This window comes from Elephas maximus, chromosome 10 (genome assembly GCF_024166365.1).
Source record: "Elephas maximus indicus isolate mEleMax1 chromosome 10, mEleMax1 primary haplotype, whole genome shotgun sequence".
Lineage (NCBI taxonomy): Eukaryota > Metazoa > Chordata > Mammalia > Proboscidea > Elephantidae > Elephas > Elephas maximus.
Window position 1 is genome coordinate 1403596 of NC_064828.1, and position 20189 is coordinate 1423784.

The window sequence follows — 20189 nt, forward strand, 5'->3', positions numbered from 1 at the left end:
GCCAGGGTACTAGTTGAGGCAAGGGTACGAGTGACGGCCAGGGTACTAGTTAAGGCTGGGCTACTAGTCCATGCAAGGCTACTCCTTCAGTGTACTAGTTAAGGTTTTGCTACTAGTTAAGAGGACTAGTAAGGCAAGGGTAGACGTTAAGACTGTTCCTTAAGGCAAGGCGACTAGTTAAGGGTACTAGTTACCACAAGGCTTCTAGTTCAGAATACTAGTTAGGGCCACTGTACTAGTTCAGAGTACTAGTTAAGGCTACTAGGAAGGCAAGGAACGTGTTAAGGCCACTACTTCAGGCAAGAGTCCTAGTTAAGTCTACTAGTCGATGCAAGGGTACATGTTAATACCACTGGCTAAGTCCAGCTTGCTAGGTAAGGCAACTGGTTAAGGCAAGGGTAGTAGTTATGGGTACTGATAAGGCCAGGGTACTAGTTAAGACTACTAGTTAATGCAAGGGTACTAGTTAAGGGTACTTGTTGAGGCAAGGGTAGCCATTAAGACTATTCCTTAAGGCAAGGCTCCTAGTTAAGGGTACTAGTTAGGACAAGGCTACCAGTTCAGGAGACTAGTTAGGGGCACTGTACTAGTTAAGAGTACTAGTAAAGGCACGTGTGCTAGTTAAGGCTGCTAGTTAAGGCAAGGTAGAAATAAAGGCCACTGCTTAAGGCAGGAGTACTAGTTAAGGCTACTAGTTGATGCAAATATACAAGTGAATACTACTAGTTAGGGCCAGGGTACTAGTTAAGGCAACTGGTTACGGCAAGGGTAGTAGTTCTGGGTACTGATACGGCCAGGGTACTAGTTCAGACTACTAGTTAATGCCAGGGTACTAGTTAAGGGTACTAGTTGAGGCAAGGCTACTAGTGAAGGCCAGGGTCTTAGTTAAGGCTACTGGAGAAGGCCAGGGTACTAGTGAAGGTAAGGCAACTAGTTGAGGGTACTAGTTTAGAGAAGGCTACTAGTTCAGGATACTAGTTAGGGGCACTGTACTAGTTAAGAGTACTAGCTAAGGCACGAGTACTAGTTCAGGCCACTACTTAAGGCAAGAGTACTAGTTAAGGCTACTAGTTGATGCAAAAATACAAGTGAATACTACTAGTTAAGGCCAGGGTACTAGTTAAGGAAACTGGTTACGGCAAGGGTAGTAGTTCTGGGTACTGATACGGCCAGGGTACTAGTTCAGACTACTAGTGAATGCGAGGGTACTAGTTAAGGGTACTATTTAAGGCTACCAGTGAAGGCCAGGGTCTTAGTTAAGGCTACTGGCGAAGGCCAGGGTACTAGTGAAGGCAAGGCTACTAGTTAAGGGTGCTAGTTTAGAGAAGGCTACTAGTTCAGGATACTAGTTAGAGGCACCGTACTAGTTAAGAGTACTAGCTAAGGCACGAGTACTAGTTCAGGCCACTACTTAAGGCAAGAGTACTAGTTAAGGCTACTATTGGATGCAAGTTTACAAGTTGATACTTCTAGTTAAGGCCGGGGTATTACTTAAGGCAACTGGTTAAGGCAAGGGTACTAGTTACGGCAAGGCTACTAGTTAGGGGTAGTAGTTAAGGCTTGGCTACTAGTTTAGGACACTAGGAAGGCAAGGGCAGACGTTAAGACGATTACTTAAAGCAAGGCTACTAGTTCAGGGTACTAATTCAGACAAGGCTACTAGTTCAGGCTGCTCGTTCTGGCCGCTGTACTAGTTAAGAGTACTAGTTAAGGCATAGGTACTAGTTAAGGATACTAGTTAAGGCAAGGTACAAGTGAAGGCTACTACTTAAGGCAAGGCGACTAGTTTAGGCTACCAGTGGATTCAAGGGTACAAGTGAATACTACTAGTTCAGACCAGGGTACCAGTTAAGGCAGCTGGTTAAGGCCAGGGTAGGACTTATGGGGACTGAGAAGGCCAGGTACTAGTTAAGACTACTAGTTAATGCGAGGGTACTAGTGAAGGGTACTAGTTGAGGCAAGGGTACGAGTGAAGGCCAGGGTACTAGTTAAGGCTACTGGTGAAGGCCAGGGTCCTAGTTAAGGCTGGGCTACTAGTTCAGGGTACTAGTAAGGCAAGGGTAGACATTAAGACTATTACTTAAGGCAAGGCTACTAGTTAAGGGGAGTAGTTCAGACAAGGCTCCTAGTTCAGGATACTAGTTAAGGCAAGGGGAGTAGTTCAGATTCAGAATTTAGGGGACTTGTCAGGGCAAGGGTACTCTTCAAGGCTAGTTGTCTAGCCTACTGATCTATACCACTAGTCTGGCTAGTCCAGCTGTCTGGTCTAGGCTACTACTCTAGACTTCTCTGGTCTACTCTACTCTAGTCTGCTTTCGTCTACCCTAGTCTACCCTATCCAAAACCACCCTACCCTAACCTTTTCGAATCTATTCAATTGGATTCGATTCAAAGCATTTCAATGGGATTGGACGCGATGATGCTTGAATCGGCTCATTCGGCACCATCAGCTCGATTCAGCTCGATTTGGCTTGAATCGCTTCGATTCAGCTTGTTTCAACTCAATTCGACTTGGTTCAGCCTTATTCGGCTCGATTCGACTCTTTTCTACTCTAGTTTTCTCTATGCAACTCCATTCGACTCGATTCTACTCTATTCTGTTCTACCCTACCCTACTCTAATCTATTCTAATGGATTCGATTGGACGCTATTCGACGCGATTCACCACGTTTTGTTTCCATTGGGCTCGATTCGGCTAGAATTGGCTCTATTCAGCTCTATTCTGCACTATTCCACTCTATTCGACTCTACTCTTCTCTACTTTACTCTGCTCTACCGTACTGTGCTATCTTCTGTTCCTTCTATTATGTACTGTTCTATTCTATTCTGTTCTACCCTCCCAGCCGCTCCCCTCCCCTTCTCTAATCTTTGATTCTGTTCGAGTCATCGCATTTTCACGCCATTCGACCCGATTAGGCTTGAATCAGATCAATTCGCTTCGAGTCGGTCCGATTGGGCTCCATTTCGCTCCATTCAGCTCCAATGGCATCGATTCTGCTGGATTCTGCTCGATTAGGCCTTCTTTGGCCCTATTCGGCCCAACTATGCTCTATTCGACTCTTTTCTACTCTATTCGTCTCTAGTCGGCTCCGTTCTAATCCATTCCACACCATTCTGCACTATTCTCCTCTATTCTCGTCTACCCTTCCCTACCCTAATCTATTCCAATGGATTCGATTGGACCCGATTCGAAGCAATTCAACGCGATTCATCTTGTTTTGTCTCCATTCGCCTCAATTCGGCTATGTTCTGCACTATCTGACTCTTTTCTACTCTATTCTATTCTGCTGGATTCTTTCTCTTCTGTTCTGTTCTCTCCTATTCTGTTGGACTCTGTTCTATCCTACCCTACCCAAGCCTACTGCACCCCACCCAAACCCACCCTACTTGAATCGATTTGATTCAATTCGATTCACTTCGACGCCATTGGACAGGATTCGACGGGATTCGACAAGGTCCGAAGGCATTTGACGGGATTCAAAGAGATTAGACGAGATTCCATACGATTCGACGTGATTCAGCAGAATTCTGGGAGATTGGACGCAATTCGAAGTTATTTGACGTGATGGGACGTGATTCGTCGTGATTCGACGACATTCGATGCAATCCGATGCGATCCGAAGCGATTCGACCCGGTCCGACACAAAACGATGTGATTTGATGCGATTCGACGTGATTCGATGTGATTCGACGCTATTCAGTGACAGTCGGCGTGATTCTGCTTGATTCAGCTCGATTAGGTGCGAATCGGCTCTATATGGCTCCTTTACGTCTCTATTCGGCTCCATTCAGCTCTGTTTTCTCTATTCGTCTCTATTGGGCCTCTTCGTCTCTAATCGACTCTATTCGAGTCTATTCGACCCTACTCTTTTCTACTCTATTCTATTCCTTCTATTCTGTTCTAATCTCTTCTATTCTAGTCTACTCTATTCTATTCCACCCTCCTCTCCGCTTCTCTAATCTATACGTTTGGATTGGATTGGATGCATTGAACGGGACTCGACGTGATTAAGCTTGAATCAGCTCGATTCGATTCCATTTGGCTCTATTCGGTTCGTTTGGCTTGAATTGCTTCGATTCTGCTCAATTCCGCCTCTTTCGGCCCTATTCTGCTCTATTCGACTCTTCTCTACTCTTTTTGTCTCTATTTGACTCCATTCTACTCCATTCTATTTATTCCACACCATTCTACACTATTCTGCTCTACTCTATCCTACACCACTCTAATTTACTCGAATCGATTAGACGTGATTCCTCTCATTTCGACTCCATTCGGCTCTATTCAGCTGTATTCGCGTCTACCCTATTCTACACTAGCCTACTCTATCGTCCTCTAGTCTACTCTTCTCTATTTTCTTTATTCTTCCTATTCTGTTCTGTTCTATTCTACTCCATTCTACTCTATGCTACCCTACCCTATGCTACCCAACTCTAATCTATTCTAATCCAATTGATTGGATTGGATTCAACCCATTTGGACACGATTCGGCTCAGTTTGGCTCTATTTAGCTCTGTTCGAATCTATTCTACTCTACTCTGTTTCCCTCTACGCTACCCTAGCCTACTGTTTTCTGTATTCGTTCTGTATTGTTCTGTTCTCTTCTATTCTCTTCTGTTTTATTCTATGCTACTCTACTCTATTCCACCCTGCCATACCCGAACCTCCCCTACTCTAATCTGTTCAATTCGATTCCATGAATTTGGACACGATTCAGGTCGAATTGGTTCGATTCATGTCCATTCGGCTCCATTTGGCTCGAAGAGTGTCGATTCAGCTGGATTCGGCTCCATTCGGCTCCATTAGGCTCGATTTGCTGGATTTGGCTCAATTCTGCTCGATTCGGCCCTCTTCGGCCCTCTTCAGCACTATTCGGCTCTTTTCTCCCCTTTTCGACTCCATTCGATTGTGTTGCACAGCATTCTACTCCACTCAACACTGTTTTACTCTACCCTACCCTAATTGACTGGAATTGGTTCGAGGGGATTCAACGCGATTTGCCTTGTTTCTTCTCCATTTGGCTCGATTCGACTCTATTCGACTCTGTTCTACTCTACACTATTCTGCTCTGCTCTAACCTTTTGGACTCGATTCTCTTGTATTCTTTTTATTCTCTTTTACTGTGTTCAATTCTCTTCTACTCTATTTTAACCAACCCTACTCTAATCTATTCCACTGGATTCGATTCCACGCATTTCGATGCGATTCGGCTCCAGTCGGCTCCGTTGTACTCCATTCATCCCTCTTGGGCTCCAATCGGTTCGATTCAGTTCTAATCGGCTCCATTTCGCCCTGGTCAGCTCTATTCAGCTTGAATAGGCTCTATTCAACTCTATATGGCTCTATGAGTCTACTCAACTCTATTATCTCTTTTCAACTCCATTCTACACCATTCTACTCCATCCGACTGTATTCTTCTCTAGTCTATTGTCTTGTACTCTACCCTTCTCTAGTCTATTCTAATCGATTCGATTGGATTGGACTTGAATGGATGGGATTCAATGCAATTCAACGGGATTTGACGAGATCCAGCATGATTCCGCGGGATTCGGCGCCATTCATCTTGATTTCTATCACGTTGGGTCTTTTGGGCTCTATTTTGCTCTAGTCGGCAATATTCAACTCTATTCTTCTAGACTGCACTACTCGACCCTATTCTATTCTTTCAGTTCTCTTCTATCCTGTTCTGTTCTACTGCATTTTGGTCTATCCTACCCTACTCTAACTTAGCCTACTGTAATCTCTTCTATTCTATTCAACAGACTTGAACGGGATTCGACCTGATTCAGGTCCTATCGGCTCGAATCAGCTCCTTTTTGTGCGAATTCAACTCGATTCGGTTGGACTTGGCCCTTTTCCTCTCTATTCGGCTCTTTTCGGCAGGATTTGACTCGATTTGACTCTAGTCTACTCTTCTCTATTCTTTCTGGTCTATTCTAATCTATTCTTTTCTACCCTCCCCTCCCCTCATCTTACCTGCCCTACACTAAACTAGTTGATTGGATTCGACACTTTTCAACGCGATTCGACATGATTCTTCTCGATTCACCTCGAATTTGGTGGATTCGGCTGCATTCAGCTCTCTTTGGCTCTATTCAACTCTATTGGACTCTATTCTACTGTACTCGTCTCTACTTCATTCGATTCGATTCTTTCTCTTGTGTTCTGTTCTGTTCTAGTCTAACCCCTCCTACTCTACCCTCCTCTACTCTAATCTATTCCATTCGATTCAATGCCTTTCAAGGCGATTCCATGGGATTAGGCTTGAATTTGGCTTGATTTAGCTCTCTTTGGCTTGAATCGGGTCAATTTGGCTCGATTCTGCTCGATTCAGCATCATTAGGCTCGATCCAAACTTATCCGGCCCTGTTCAGCGCTATTCAACTCTTTTCTACTTTATTCGTCTCTATTTGGCTCCATTCGACTCCATTCCACACCATTCCACTCTGTTCGACTCCATTCTACACTATTCTATTCTCTTCTCCCCCACCCTACTCTAATCTATTCGATTCATTGAGATTTGTCTCATTTCCTCTCCATTCGACTCGATTCAGCTCGAATGGGATCTATTCATCTCTATTCTGCACTACTCGACTCTGACTAGTCTACTCTACTCCACTCTACTCCATTCTACTCTTTGTATTCTCTTCTACTCTACGCTTCTCTAGTCTATTCCTCTGTGCCCTACCCTATTGAATCCCAGCCTAACCTACACTACTCTAAGCTGTTCTATTGAATTCGATTGCATTCGATTCGACCCGATTGGACACAATTGGACGGGATTCGGTGAGATTTCATGAGATCCGATGGGTTTTGGTGGGATTGGATGGACTTCGACGAGATTCGATGCAATAGGATGCGATTAGGTGCGATTTGGCTTGATCTAGCTTGGTCTCTATTTGGCTCATTCCAGCTCCATTCGGCTCCATTCAGCTCGAATCTGGTCGATTGGACTTGATTGGGCTCGATTGGGCTCGATTGGGCTCGACTCAGCCCTAGATGTCCCTATTCGGTGCTATTCCGCTCTATTCAACTCTTTTCTAGTCTATTCATCTCGGTTTGACTGCATTTGACTCCATTCCACACCATTCTACGCTCTTCTATTCTACAGAACCCTATCCCGCCCGAGTCTTTCCTCATCTAGTCTCTTCTTTTCGATTCTGTTGTATTGGATTCTCGTTTTCTCTTTTCTCTATCCCATGCGATGCTACTCTACCATACCCTACACGAAACTAAGATATCCTGACTTATCCTCTTCTATTCTATTGGATTCTGTTTTCTCTGTTCTACCGTCTGCTACCCTACCTTATGACACCCTACTGTACCATACCCTACTCCATAGGGGTACTCAAGAAGGGTACTAGTTTGGAAAAGGGACTACCTCAGGCAAGGGGACTAGTTCAGGCTACTAGTTAGGGCCACTGTACTAGTTAAGAGTACTAGTTCATGGACGGGTACTAGTTAAGGCTACTAGGAAAGCAAGGTACAAGTGAAGGCTACGACTTCAGGCAAGTGTGTTAGTTTAGGCTACTAGTTGATGCAAGGGTACAAGTTCATACTACTAATTAAGGCCAGGGTACTAGTTAAGGCAACTGGTCAAGGCAAGGGTAGTAGTTATGGGTAGCGATAAGGCCAGGGTACTAGTTAAGACTACTAGTTAATGCCAGGGTACTAGTTGAGGCAAGGGTACGAGTGACGGCCAGGGTACTAGTTAAGGCTGGGCTACTAGTCCATGCAAGGCTACTCCTTCAGTGTACTAGTTAAGGTTTTGCTACTAGTTAAGAGGACTAGTAAGGCAAGGGTAGACGTTAAGACTGTTCCTTAAGGCAAGGCGACTAGTTAAGGGTACTAGTTACCACAAGGCTTCTAGTTCAGAATACTAGTTAGGGCCACTGTACTAGTTCAGAGTACTAGTTAAGGCTACTAGGAAGGCAAGGAACGTGTTAAGGCCACTACTTCAGGCAAGAGTCCTAGTTAAGTCTACTAGTCGATGCAAGGGTACATGTTAATACCACTGGCTAAGTCCAGCTTGCTAGGTAAGGCAACTGGTTAAGGCAAGGGTAGTAGTTATGGGTACTGATAAGGCCAGGGTACTAGTTAAGACTACTAGTTAATGCAAGGGTACTAGTTAAGGGTACTTGTTGAGGCAAGGGTAGCCATTAAGACTATTCCTTAAGGCAAGGCTCCTAGTTAAGGGTACTAGTTAGGACAAGGCTACCAGTTCAGGAGACTAGTTAGGGGCACTGTACTAGTTAAGAGTACTAGTAAAGGCACGTGTGCTAGTTAAGGCTGCTAGTTAAGGCAAGGTAGAAATAAAGGCCACTGCTTAAGGCAGGAGTACTAGTTAAGGCTACTAGTTGATGCAAATATACAAGTGAATACTACTAGTTAGGGCCAGGGTACTAGTTAAGGCAACTGGTTACGGCAAGGGTAGTAGTTCTGGGTACTGATACGGCCAGGGTACTAGTTCAGACTACTAGTTAATGCCAGGGTACTAGTTAAGGGTACTAGTTGAGGCAAGGCTACTAGTGAAGGCCAGGGTCTTAGTTAAGGCTACTGGAGAAGGCCAGGGTACTAGTGAAGGTAAGGCAACTAGTTGAGGGTACTAGTTTAGAGAAGGCTACTAGTTCAGGATACTAGTTAGGGGCACTGTACTAGTTAAGAGTACTAGCTAAGGCACGAGTACTAGTTCAGGCCACTACTTAAGGCAAGAGTACTAGTTAAGGCTACTAGTTGATGCAAAAATACAAGTGAATACTACTAGTTAAGGCCAGGGTACTAGTTAAGGAAACTGGTTACGGCAAGGGTAGTAGTTCTGGGTACTGATACGGCCAGGGTACTAGTTCAGACTACTAGTGAATGCGAGGGTACTAGTTAAGGGTACTATTTAAGGCTACCAGTGAAGGCCAGGGTCTTAGTTAAGGCTACTGGCGAAGGCCAGGGTACTAGTGAAGGCAAGGCTACTAGTTAAGGGTGCTAGTTTAGAGAAGGCTACTAGTTCAGGATACTAGTTAGAGGCACCGTACTAGTTAAGAGTACTAGCTAAGGCACGAGTACTAGTTCAGGCCACTACTTAAGGCAAGAGTACTAGTTAAGGCTACTATTGGATGCAAGTTTACAAGTTGATACTTCTAGTTAAGGCCGGGGTATTACTTAAGGCAACTGGTTAAGGCAAGGGTACTAGTTACGGCAAGGCTACTAGTTAGGGGTAGTAGTTAAGGCTTGGCTACTAGTTTAGGACACTAGGAAGGCAAGGGCAGACGTTAAGACGATTACTTAAAGCAAGGCTACTAGTTCAGGGTACTAATTCAGACAAGGCTACTAGTTCAGGCTGCTCGTTCTGGCCGCTGTACTAGTTAAGAGTACTAGTTAAGGCATAGGTACTAGTTAAGGATACTAGTTAAGGCAAGGTACAAGTGAAGGCTACTACTTAAGGCAAGGCGACTAGTTTAGGCTACCAGTGGATTCAAGGGTACAAGTGAATACTACTAGTTCAGACCAGGGTACCAGTTAAGGCAGCTGGTTAAGGCCAGGGTAGGACTTATGGGGACTGAGAAGGCCAGGTACTAGTTAAGACTACTAGTTAATGCGAGGGTACTAGTGAAGGGTACTAGTTGAGGCAAGGGTACGAGTGAAGGCCAGGGTACTAGTTAAGGCTACTGGTGAAGGCCAGGGTCCTAGTTAAGGCTGGGCTACTAGTTCAGGGTACTAGTAAGGCAAGGGTAGACATTAAGACTATTACTTAAGGCAAGGCTACTAGTTAAGGGGAGTAGTTCAGACAAGGCTCCTAGTTCAGGATACTAGTTAAGGCAAGGGGAGTAGTTCAGATTCAGAATTTAGGGGACTTGTCAGGGCAAGGGTACTCTTCAAGGCTAGTTGTCTAGCCTACTGATCTATACCACTAGTCTGGCTAGTCCAGCTGTCTGGTCTAGGCTACTACTCTAGACTTCTCTGGTCTACTCTACTCTAGTCTGCTTTCGTCTACCCTAGTCTACCCTATCCAAAACCACCCTACCCTAACCTTTTCGAATCTATTCAATTGGATTCGATTCAAAGCATTTCAATGGGATTGGACGCGATGATGCTTGAATCGGCTCATTCGGCACCATCAGCTCGATTCAGCTCGATTTGGCTTGAATCGCTTCGATTCAGCTTGTTTCAACTCAATTCGACTTGGTTCAGCCTTATTCGGCTCGATTCGACTCTTTTCTACTCTAGTTTTCTCTATGCAACTCCATTCGACTCGATTCTACTCTATTCTGTTCTACCCTACCCTACTCTAATCTATTCTAATGGATTCGATTGGACGCTATTCGACGCGATTCACCACGTTTTGTTTCCATTGGGCTCGATTCGGCTAGAATTGGCTCTATTCAGCTCTATTCTGCACTATTCCACTCTATTCGACTCTACTCTTCTCTACTTTACTCTGCTCTACCGTACTGTGCTATCTTCTGTTCCTTCTATTATGTACTGTTCTATTCTATTCTGTTCTACCCTCCCAGCCGCTCCCCTCCCCTTCTCTAATCTTTGATTCTGTTCGAGTCATCGCATTTTCACGCCATTCGACCCGATTAGGCTTGAATCAGATCAATTCGCTTCGAGTCGGTCCGATTGGGCTCCATTTCGCTCCATTCAGCTCCAATGGCATCGATTCTGCTGGATTCTGCTCGATTAGGCCTTCTTTGGCCCTATTCGGCCCAACTATGCTCTATTCGACTCTTTTCTACTCTATTCGTCTCTAGTCGGCTCCGTTCTAATCCATTCCACACCATTCTGACTATTCTCCTCTATTCTCGTCTACCCTTCCCTACCCTAATCTATTCCAATGGATTCGATTGGACCCGATTCGAAGCGATTCAACGCGATTCATCTTGTTTTGTCTCCATTCGCCTCAATTCGGCTATGTTCTGCACTATCTGACTCTTTTCTACTCTATTCTATTCTGCTGGATTCTTTCTCTTCTGTTCTGTTCTCTCCTATTCTGTTGGACTCTGTTCTATCCTACCCTACCCAAGCCTACTGCACCCCACCCAAACCCACCCTACTTGAATCGATTTGATTCAATTCGATTCACTTCGACGCCATTGGACAGGATTCGACGGGATTCGACAAGGTCCGAAGGCATTTGACGGGATTCAAAGAGATTAGACGAGATTCCATACGATTCGACGTGATTCAGCAGAATTCTGGGAGATTGGACGCAATTCGAAGTTATTTGACGTGATGGGACGTGATTCGTCGTGATTCGACGACATTCGATGCAATCCGATGCGATCCGAAGCGATTCGACCCGGTCCGACACAAAACGATGTGATTTGATGCGATTCGACGTGATTCGATGTGATTCGACGCTATTCAGTGACAGTCGGCGTGATTCTGCTTGATTCAGCTCGATTAGGTGCGAATCGGCTCTATATGGCTCCTTTACGTCTCTATTCGGCTCCATTCAGCTCTGTTTTCTCTATTCGTCTCTATTGGGCCTCTTCGTCTCTAATCGACTCTATTCGAGTCTATTCGACCCTACTCTTTTCTACTCTATTCTATTCCTTCTATTCTGTTCTAATCTCTTCTATTCTAGTCTACTCTATTCTATTCCACCCTCCTCTCCGCTTCTCTAATCTATACGTTTGGATTGGATTGGATGCATTGAACGGGACTCGACGTGATTAAGCTTGAATCAGCTCGATTCGATTCCATTTGGCTCTATTCGGTTCGTTTGGCTTGAATTGCTTCGATTCTGCTCAATTCCGCCTCTTTCGGCCCTATTCTGCTCTATTCGACTCTTCTCTACTCTTTTTGTCTCTATTTGACTCCATTCTACTCCATTCTATTTATTCCACACCATTCTACACTATTCTGCTCTACTCTATCCTACACCACTCTAATTTACTCGAATCGATTAGACGTGATTCCTCTCATTTCGACTCCATTCGGCTCTATTCAGCTGTATTCGCGTCTACCCTATTCTACACTAGCCTACTCTATCGTCCTCTAGTCTACTCTTCTCTATTTTCTTTATTCTTCCTATTCTGTTCTGTTCTATTCTACTCCATTCTACTCTATGCTACCCTACCCTATGCTACCCAACTCTAATCTATTCTAATCCAATTGATTGGATTGGATTCAACCCATTTGGACACGATTCGGCTCAGTTTGGCTCTATTTAGCTCTGTTCGAATCTATTCTACTCTACTCTGTTTCCCTCTACGCTACCCTAGCCTACTGTTTTCTGTATTCGTTCTGTATTGTTCTGTTCTCTTCTATTCTCTTCTGTTTTATTCTATGCTACTCTACTCTATTCCACCCTGCCATACCCGAACCTCCCCTACTCTAATCTGTTCAATTCGATTCCATGAATTTGGACACGATTCAGGTCGAATTGGTTCGATTCATGTCCATTCGGCTCCACTTGGCTCGAAGAGTGTCGATTCAGCTGGATTAGGCTCAATTCGGCTCGACTCGGCCCTCTTCGGCCCTCTTCAGCACTATTCGGCTCTATTCGGCTCTTTTCTCCCCTTTTCGACTCCATTCGATTGTGTTGCACAGCATTCTACTCCACTCAACACTGTTTTACTCTACCCTACCCTAATTGACTGGAATTGGTTCGAGGGGATTCAACGCGATTTGCCTTGTTTCTTCTCCATTTGGCTCGATTCGACTCTATTCGACTCTGTTCTACTCTACACTATTCTGCTCTGCTCTAACCTTTTGGACTCGATTCTCTTGTATTCTTTTTATTCTCTTTTACTGTGTTCAATTCTCTTCTACTCTATTTTAACCAACCCTACTCTAATCTATTCCACTGGATTCGATTCCACGCATTTCGATGCGATTCGGCTCCAGTCGGCTCCGTTGTACTCCATTCATCCCTCTTGGGCTCCAATCGGTTCGATTCAGTTCTAATCGGCTCCATTTCGCCCTGGTCAGCTCTATTCAGCTTGAATAGGCTCTATTCAACTCTATATGGCTCTATGAGTCTACTCAACTCTATTATCTCTTTTCAACTCCATTCTACACCATTCTACTCCATCCGACTGTATTCTTCTCTAGTCTATTGTCTTGTACTCTACCCTTCTCTAGTCTATTCTAATCGATTCGATTGGATTGGACTTGAATGGATGGGATTCAATGCAATTCAACGGGATTTGACGAGATCCAGCATGATTCCGCGGGATTCGGCGCCATTCATCTTGATTTCTATCACGTTGGGTCTTTTGGGCTCTATTTTGCTCTAGTCGGCAATATTCAACTCTATTCTTCTAGACTGCACTACTCGACCCTATTCTATTCTTTCAGTTCTCTTCTATCCTGTTCTGTTCTACTGCATTTTGGTCTATCCTACCCTACTCTAACTTAGCCTACTGTAATCTCTTCTATTCTATTCAACAGACTTGAACGGGATTCGACCTGATTCAGGTCCTATCGGCTCGAATCAGCTCCTTTTTGTGCGAATTCAACTCGATTCGGTTGGACTTGGCCCTTTTCCTCTCTATTCGGCTCTTTTCGGCAGGATTTGACTCGATTTGACTCTAGTCTACTCTTCTCTATTCTTTCTGGTCTATTCTAATCTATTCTTTTCTACCCTCCCCTCCCCTCATCTTACCTGCCCTACACTAAACTAGTTGATTGGATTCGACACTTTTCAACGCGATTCGACATGATTCTTCTCGATTCACCTCGAATTTGGTGGATTCGGCTGCATTCAGCTCTCTTTGGCTCTATTCAACTCTATTGGACTCTATTCTACTGTACTCGTCTCTACTTCATTCGATTCGATTCTTTCTCTTGTGTTCTGTTCTGTTCTAGTCTAACCCCTCCTACTCTACCCTCCTCTACTCTAATCTATTCCATTCGATTCAATGCCTTTCAAGGCGATTCCATGGGATTAGGCTTGAATTTGGCTTGATTTAGCTCTCTTTGGCTTGAATCGGGTCAATTTGGCTCGATTCTGCTCGATTCAGCATCATTAGGCTCGATCCAAACTTATCCGGCCCTGTTCAGCGCTATTCAACTCTTTTCTACTTTATTCGTCTCTATTTGGCTCCATTCGACTCCATTCCACACCATTCCACTCTGTTCGACTCCATTCTACACTATTCTATTCTCTTCTCCCCCACCCTACTCTAATCTATTCGATTCATTGAGATTTGTCTCATTTCCTCTCCATTCGACTCGATTCAGCTCGAATGGGATCTATTCATCTCTATTCTGCACTACTCGACTCTGACTAGTCTACTCTACTCCACTCTACTCCATTCTACTCTTTGTATTCTCTTCTACTCTACGCTTCTCTAGTCTATTCCTCTGTGCCCTACCCTATTGAATCCCAGCCTAACCTACACTACTCTAAGCTGTTCTATTGAATTCGATTGCATTCGATTCGACCCGATTGGACACAATTGGACGGGATTCGGTGAGATTTCATGAGATCCGATGGGTTTTGGTGGGATTGGATGGACTTCGACGAGATTCGATGCAATAGGATGCGATTAGGTGCGATTTGGCTCGATCTAGCTTGGTCTCTATTTGGCTCATTCCAGCTCCATTCGGCTCCATTCAGCTCGAATCTGGTCGATTGGACTTGATTGGGCTCGATTGGGCTCGATTGGGCTCGACTCAGCCCTAGATGTCCCTATTCGGTGCTATTCCGCTCTATTCAACTCTTTTCTAGTCTATTCATCTCGGTTTGACTGCATTTGACTCCATTCCACACCATTCTACGCTCTTCTATTCTACAGAACCCTATCCCGCCCGAGTCTTTCCTCATCTAGTCTCTTCTTTTCGATTCTGTTGTATTGGATTCTCGTTTTCTCTTTTCTCTATCCCATGCGATGCTACTCTACCATACCCTACACGAAACTAAGATATCCTGACTTATCCTCTTCTATTCTATTGGATTCTGTTTTCTCTGTTCTACCGTCTGCTACCCTACCTTATGACACCCTACTGTACCATACCCTACTCCATAGGGGTACTCAAGAAGGGTACTAGTTTGGAAAAGGGACTACCTCAGGCAAGGGGACTAGTTCAGGCTACTAGTTAGGGCCACTGTACTAGTTAAGAGTACTAGTTCATGGACGGGTACTAGTTAAGGCTACTAGGAAAGCAAGGTACAAGTGAAGGCTACGACTTCAGGCAAGTGTGTTAGTTTAGGCTACTAGTTGATGCAAGGGTACAAGTTCATACTACTAATTAAGGCCAGGGTACTAGTTAAGGCAACTGGTCAAGGCAAGGGTAGTAGTTATGGGTAGCGATAAGGCCAGGGTACTAGTTAAGACTACTAGTTAATGCCAGGGTACTAGTTGAGGCAAGGGTACGAGTGACGGCCAGGGTACTAGTTAAGGCTGGGCTACTAGTCCATGCAAGGCTACTCCTTCAGTGTACTAGTTAAGGTTTTGCTACTAGTTAAGAGGACTAGTAAGGCAAGGGTAGACGTTAAGACTGTTCCTTAAGGCAAGGCGACTAGTTAAGGGTACTAGTTACCACAAGGCTTCTAGTTCAGAATACTAGTTAGGGCCACTGTACTAGTTCAGAGTACTAGTTAAGGCTACTAGGAAGGCAAGGAACGTGTTAAGGCCACTACTTCAGGCAAGAGTCCTAGTTAAGTCTACTAGTCGATGCAAGGGTACATGTTAATACCACTGGCTAAGTCCAGCTTGCTAGGTAAGGCAACTGGTTAAGGCAAGGGTAGTAGTTATGGGTACTGATAAGGCCAGGGTACTAGTTAAGACTACTAGTTAATGCAAGGGTACTAGTTAAGGGTACTTGTTGAGGCAAGGGTAGCCATTAAGACTATTCCTTAAGGCAAGGCTCCTAGTTAAGGGTACTAGTTAGGACAAGGCTACCAGTTCAGGAGACTAGTTAGGGGCACTGTACTAGTTAAGAGTACTAGTAAAGGCACGTGTGCTAGTTAAGGCTGCTAGTTAAGGCAAGGTAGAAATAAAGGCCACTGCTTAAGGCAGGAGTACTAGTTAAGGCTACTAGTTGATGCAAATATACAAGTGAATACTACTAGTTAGGGCCAGGGTACTAGTTAAGGCAACTGGTTACGGCAAGGGTAGTAGTTCTGGGTACTGATACGGCCAGGGTACTAGTTCAGACTACTAGTTAATGCCAGGGTACTAGTTAAGGGTACTAGTTGAGGCAAGGCTACTAGTGAAGGCCAGGGTCTTAGTTAAGGCTACTGGAGAAGGCCAGGGTACTAGTGAAGGTAAGGCAACTAGTTGAGGGTACTAGTTTAGAGAAGGCTACTAGTTCAGGATACTAGTTAGGGGCACTGTACTAGTTAAGAGTACTAGCTAAGGCACGAGTACTAGTTCAGGCCACTACTTAAGGCAAGAGTACTAGTTAAGGCTACTAGTTGATGCAAAAATACAAGTGAATACTACTAGTTAAGGCCAGGGTACTAGTTAAGGAAACTGGTTACGGCAAGGGTAGTAGTTCTGGGTACTGATACGGCCAGGGTACTAGTTCAGACTACTAGTGAATGCGAGGGTACTAGTTAAGGGTACTATTTAAGGCTACCAGTGAAGGCCAGGGTCTTAGTTAAGGCTACTGGCGAAGGCCAGGGTACTAGTGAAGGCAAGGCTACTAGTTAAGGGTGCTAGTTTAGAGAAGGCTACTAGTTCAGGATACTAGTTAGAGGCACCGTACTAGTTAAGAGTACTAGCTAAGGCACGAGTACTAGTTCAGGCCACTACTTAAGGCAAGAGTACTAGTTAAGGCTACTATTGGATGCAAGTTTACAAGTTGATACTTCTAGTTAAGGCCGGGGTATTACTTAAGGCAACTGGTTAAGGCAAGGGTACTAGTTACGGCAAGGCTACTAGTTAGGGGTAGTAGTTAAGGCTTGGCTACTAGTTTAGGACACTAGGAAGGCAAGGGCAGACGTTAAGACGATTACTTAAAGCAAGGCTACTAGTTCAGGGTACTAATTCAGACAAGGCTACTAGTTCAGGCTGCTCGTTCTGGCCGCTGTACTAGTTAAGAGTACTAGTTAAGGCATAGGTACTAGTTAAGGATACTAGTTAAGGCAAGGTACAAGTGAAGGCTACTACTTAAGGCAAGGCGACTAGTTTAGGCTACCAGTGGATTCAAGGGTACAAGTGAATACTACTAGTTCAGACCAGGGTACCAGTTAAGGCAGCTGGTTAAGGCCAGGGTAGGACTTATGGGGACTGAGAAGGCCAGGTACTAGTTAAGACTACTAGTTAATGCGAGGGTACTAGTGAAGGGTACTAGTTGAGGCAAGGGTACGAGTGAAGGCCAGGGTACTAGTTAAGGCTACTGGTGAAGGCCAGGGTCCTAGTTAAGGCTGGGCTACTAGTTCAGGGTACTAGTAAGGCAAGGGTAGACATTAAGACTATTACTTAAGGCAAGGCTACTAGTTAAGGGGAGTAGTTCAGACAAGGCTCCTAGTTCAGGATACTAGTTAAGGCAAGGGGAGTAGTTCAGATTCAGAATTTAGGGGACTTGTCAGGGCAAGGGTACTCTTCAAGGCTAGTTGTCTAGCCTACTGATCTATACCACTAGTCTGGCTAGTCCAGCTGTCTGGTCTAGGCTACTACTCTAGACTTCTCTGGTCTACTCTACTCTAGTCTGCTTTCGTCTACCCTAGTCTACCCTATCCAAAACCACCCTACCCTAACCTTTTCGAATCTATTCAATTGGATTCGATTCAAAGCATTTCAATGGGATTGGACGCGATGATGCTTGAATCGGCTCATTCGGCACCATCAGCTCGATTCAGCTCGATTTGGCTTGAATCGCTTCGATTCAGCTTGTTTCAACTCAATTCGACTTGGTTCAGCCTTATTCGGCTCGATTCGACTCTTTTCTACTCTAGTTTTCTCTATGCAACTCCATTCGACTCGATTCTACTCTATTCTGTTCTACCCTACCCTACTCTAATCTATTCTAATGGATTCGATTGGACGCTATTCGACGCGATTCACCACGTTTTGTTTCCATTGGGCTCGATTCGGCTAGAATTGGCTCTATTCAGCTCTATTCTGCACTATTCCACTCTATTCGACTCTACTCTTCTCTACTTTACTCTGCTCTACCGTACTGTGCTATCTTCTGTTCCTTCTATTATGTACTGTTCTATTCTATTCTGTTCTACCCTCCCAGCCGCTCCCCTCCCCTTCTCTAATCTTTGATTCTGTTCGAGTCATCGCATTTTCACGCCATTCGACCCGATTAGGCTTGAATCAGATCAATTCGCTTCGAGTCGGTCCGATTGGGCTCCATTTCGCTCCATTCAGCTCCAATGGCATCGATTCTGCTGGATTCTGCTCGATTAGGCCTTCTTTGGCCCTATTCGGCCCAACTATGCTCTATTCGACTCTTTTCTACTCTATTCGTCTCTAGTCGGCTCCGTTCTAATCCATTCCACACCATTCTGACTATTCTCCTCTATTCTCGTCTACCCTTCCCTACCCTAATCTATTCCAATGGATTCGATTGGACCCGATTCGAAGCGATTCAACGCGATTCATCTTGTTTTGTCTCCATTCGCCTCAATTCGGCTATGTTCTGCACTATCTGACTCTTTTCTACTCTATTCTATTCTGCTGGATTCTTTCTCTTCTGTTCTGTTCTCTCCTATTCTGTTGGACTCTGTTCTATCCTACCCTACCCAAGCCTACTGCACCCCACCCAAACCCACCCTACTTGAATCGATTTGATTCAATTCGATTCACTTCGACGCCATTGGACAGGATTCGACGGGATTCGACAAGGTCCGAAGGCATTTGACGGGATTCAAAGAGATTAGACGAGATTCCATACGATTCGACGTGATTCAGCAGAATTCTGGGAGATTGGACGCAATTCGAAGTTATTTGACGTGATGGGACGTGATTCGTCGTGATTCGACGACATTCGATGCAATCCGATGCGATCCGAAGCGATTCGACCCGGTCCGACACAAAACGATGTGATTTGATGCGATTCGACGTGATTCGATGTGATTCGACGCTATTCAGTGACAGTCGGCGTGATTCTGCTTGATTCAGCTCGATTAGGTGCGAATCGGCTCTATATGGCTCCTTTACGTCTCTATTCGGCTCCATTCAGCTCTGTTTTCTCTATTCGTCTCTATTGGGCCTCTTCGTCTCTAATCGACTCTATTCGAGTCTATTCGACCCTACTCTTTTCTACTCTATTCTATTCCTTCTATTCTGTTCTAATCTCTTCTATTCTAGTCTACTCTATTCTATTCCACCCTCCTCTCCGCTTCTCTAATCTATACGTTTGGATTGGATTGGATGCATTGAACGGGACTCGACGTGATTAAGCTTGAATCAGCTCGATTCGATTCCATTTGGCTCTATTCGGTTCGTTTGGCTTGAATTGCTTCGATTCTGCTCAATTCCGCCTCTTTCGGCCCTATTCTGCTCTATTCGACTCTTCTCTACTCTTTTTGTCTCTATTTGACTCCATTCTACTCCATTCTATTTATTCCACACCATTCTACACTATTCTGCTCTACTCTATCCTACACCACTCTAATTTACTCGAATCGATTAGACGTGATTCCTCTCATTTCGACTCCATTCGGCTCTATTCAGCTGTATTCGCGTCTACCCTATTCTACACTAGCCTACTCTATCGTCCTCTAGTCTACTCTTCTCTATTTTCTTTATTCTTCCTATTCTGTTCTGTTCTATTCTACTCCATTCTACTCTATGCTACCCTACCCTATGCTACCCAACTCTAATCTATTCTAATCCAATTGATTGGATTGGATTCAACCCATTTGGACACGATTCGGCTCAGTTTGGCTCTATTTAGCTCTGTTCGAATCTATTCTACTCTACTCTGTTTCCCTCTACGCTACCCTAGCCTACTGTTTTCTGTATTCGTTCTGTATTGTTCTGTTCTCTTCTATTCTCTTCTGTTTTATTCTATGCTACTCTACTCTATTCCACCCTGCCATACCCGAACCTCCCCTACTCTAATCTGTTCAATTCGATTCCATGAATTTGGACACGATTCAGGTCGAATTGGTTCGATTCATGTCCATTCGGCTCCACTTGGCTCGAAGAGTGTCGATTCAGCTGGATTAGGCTCAATTCGGCTCGACTCGGCCCTCTTCGGCCCTCTTCAGCACTATTCGGCTCTATTCGGCTCTTTTCTCCCCTTTTCGACTCCATTCGATTGTGTTGCACAGCATTCTACTCCA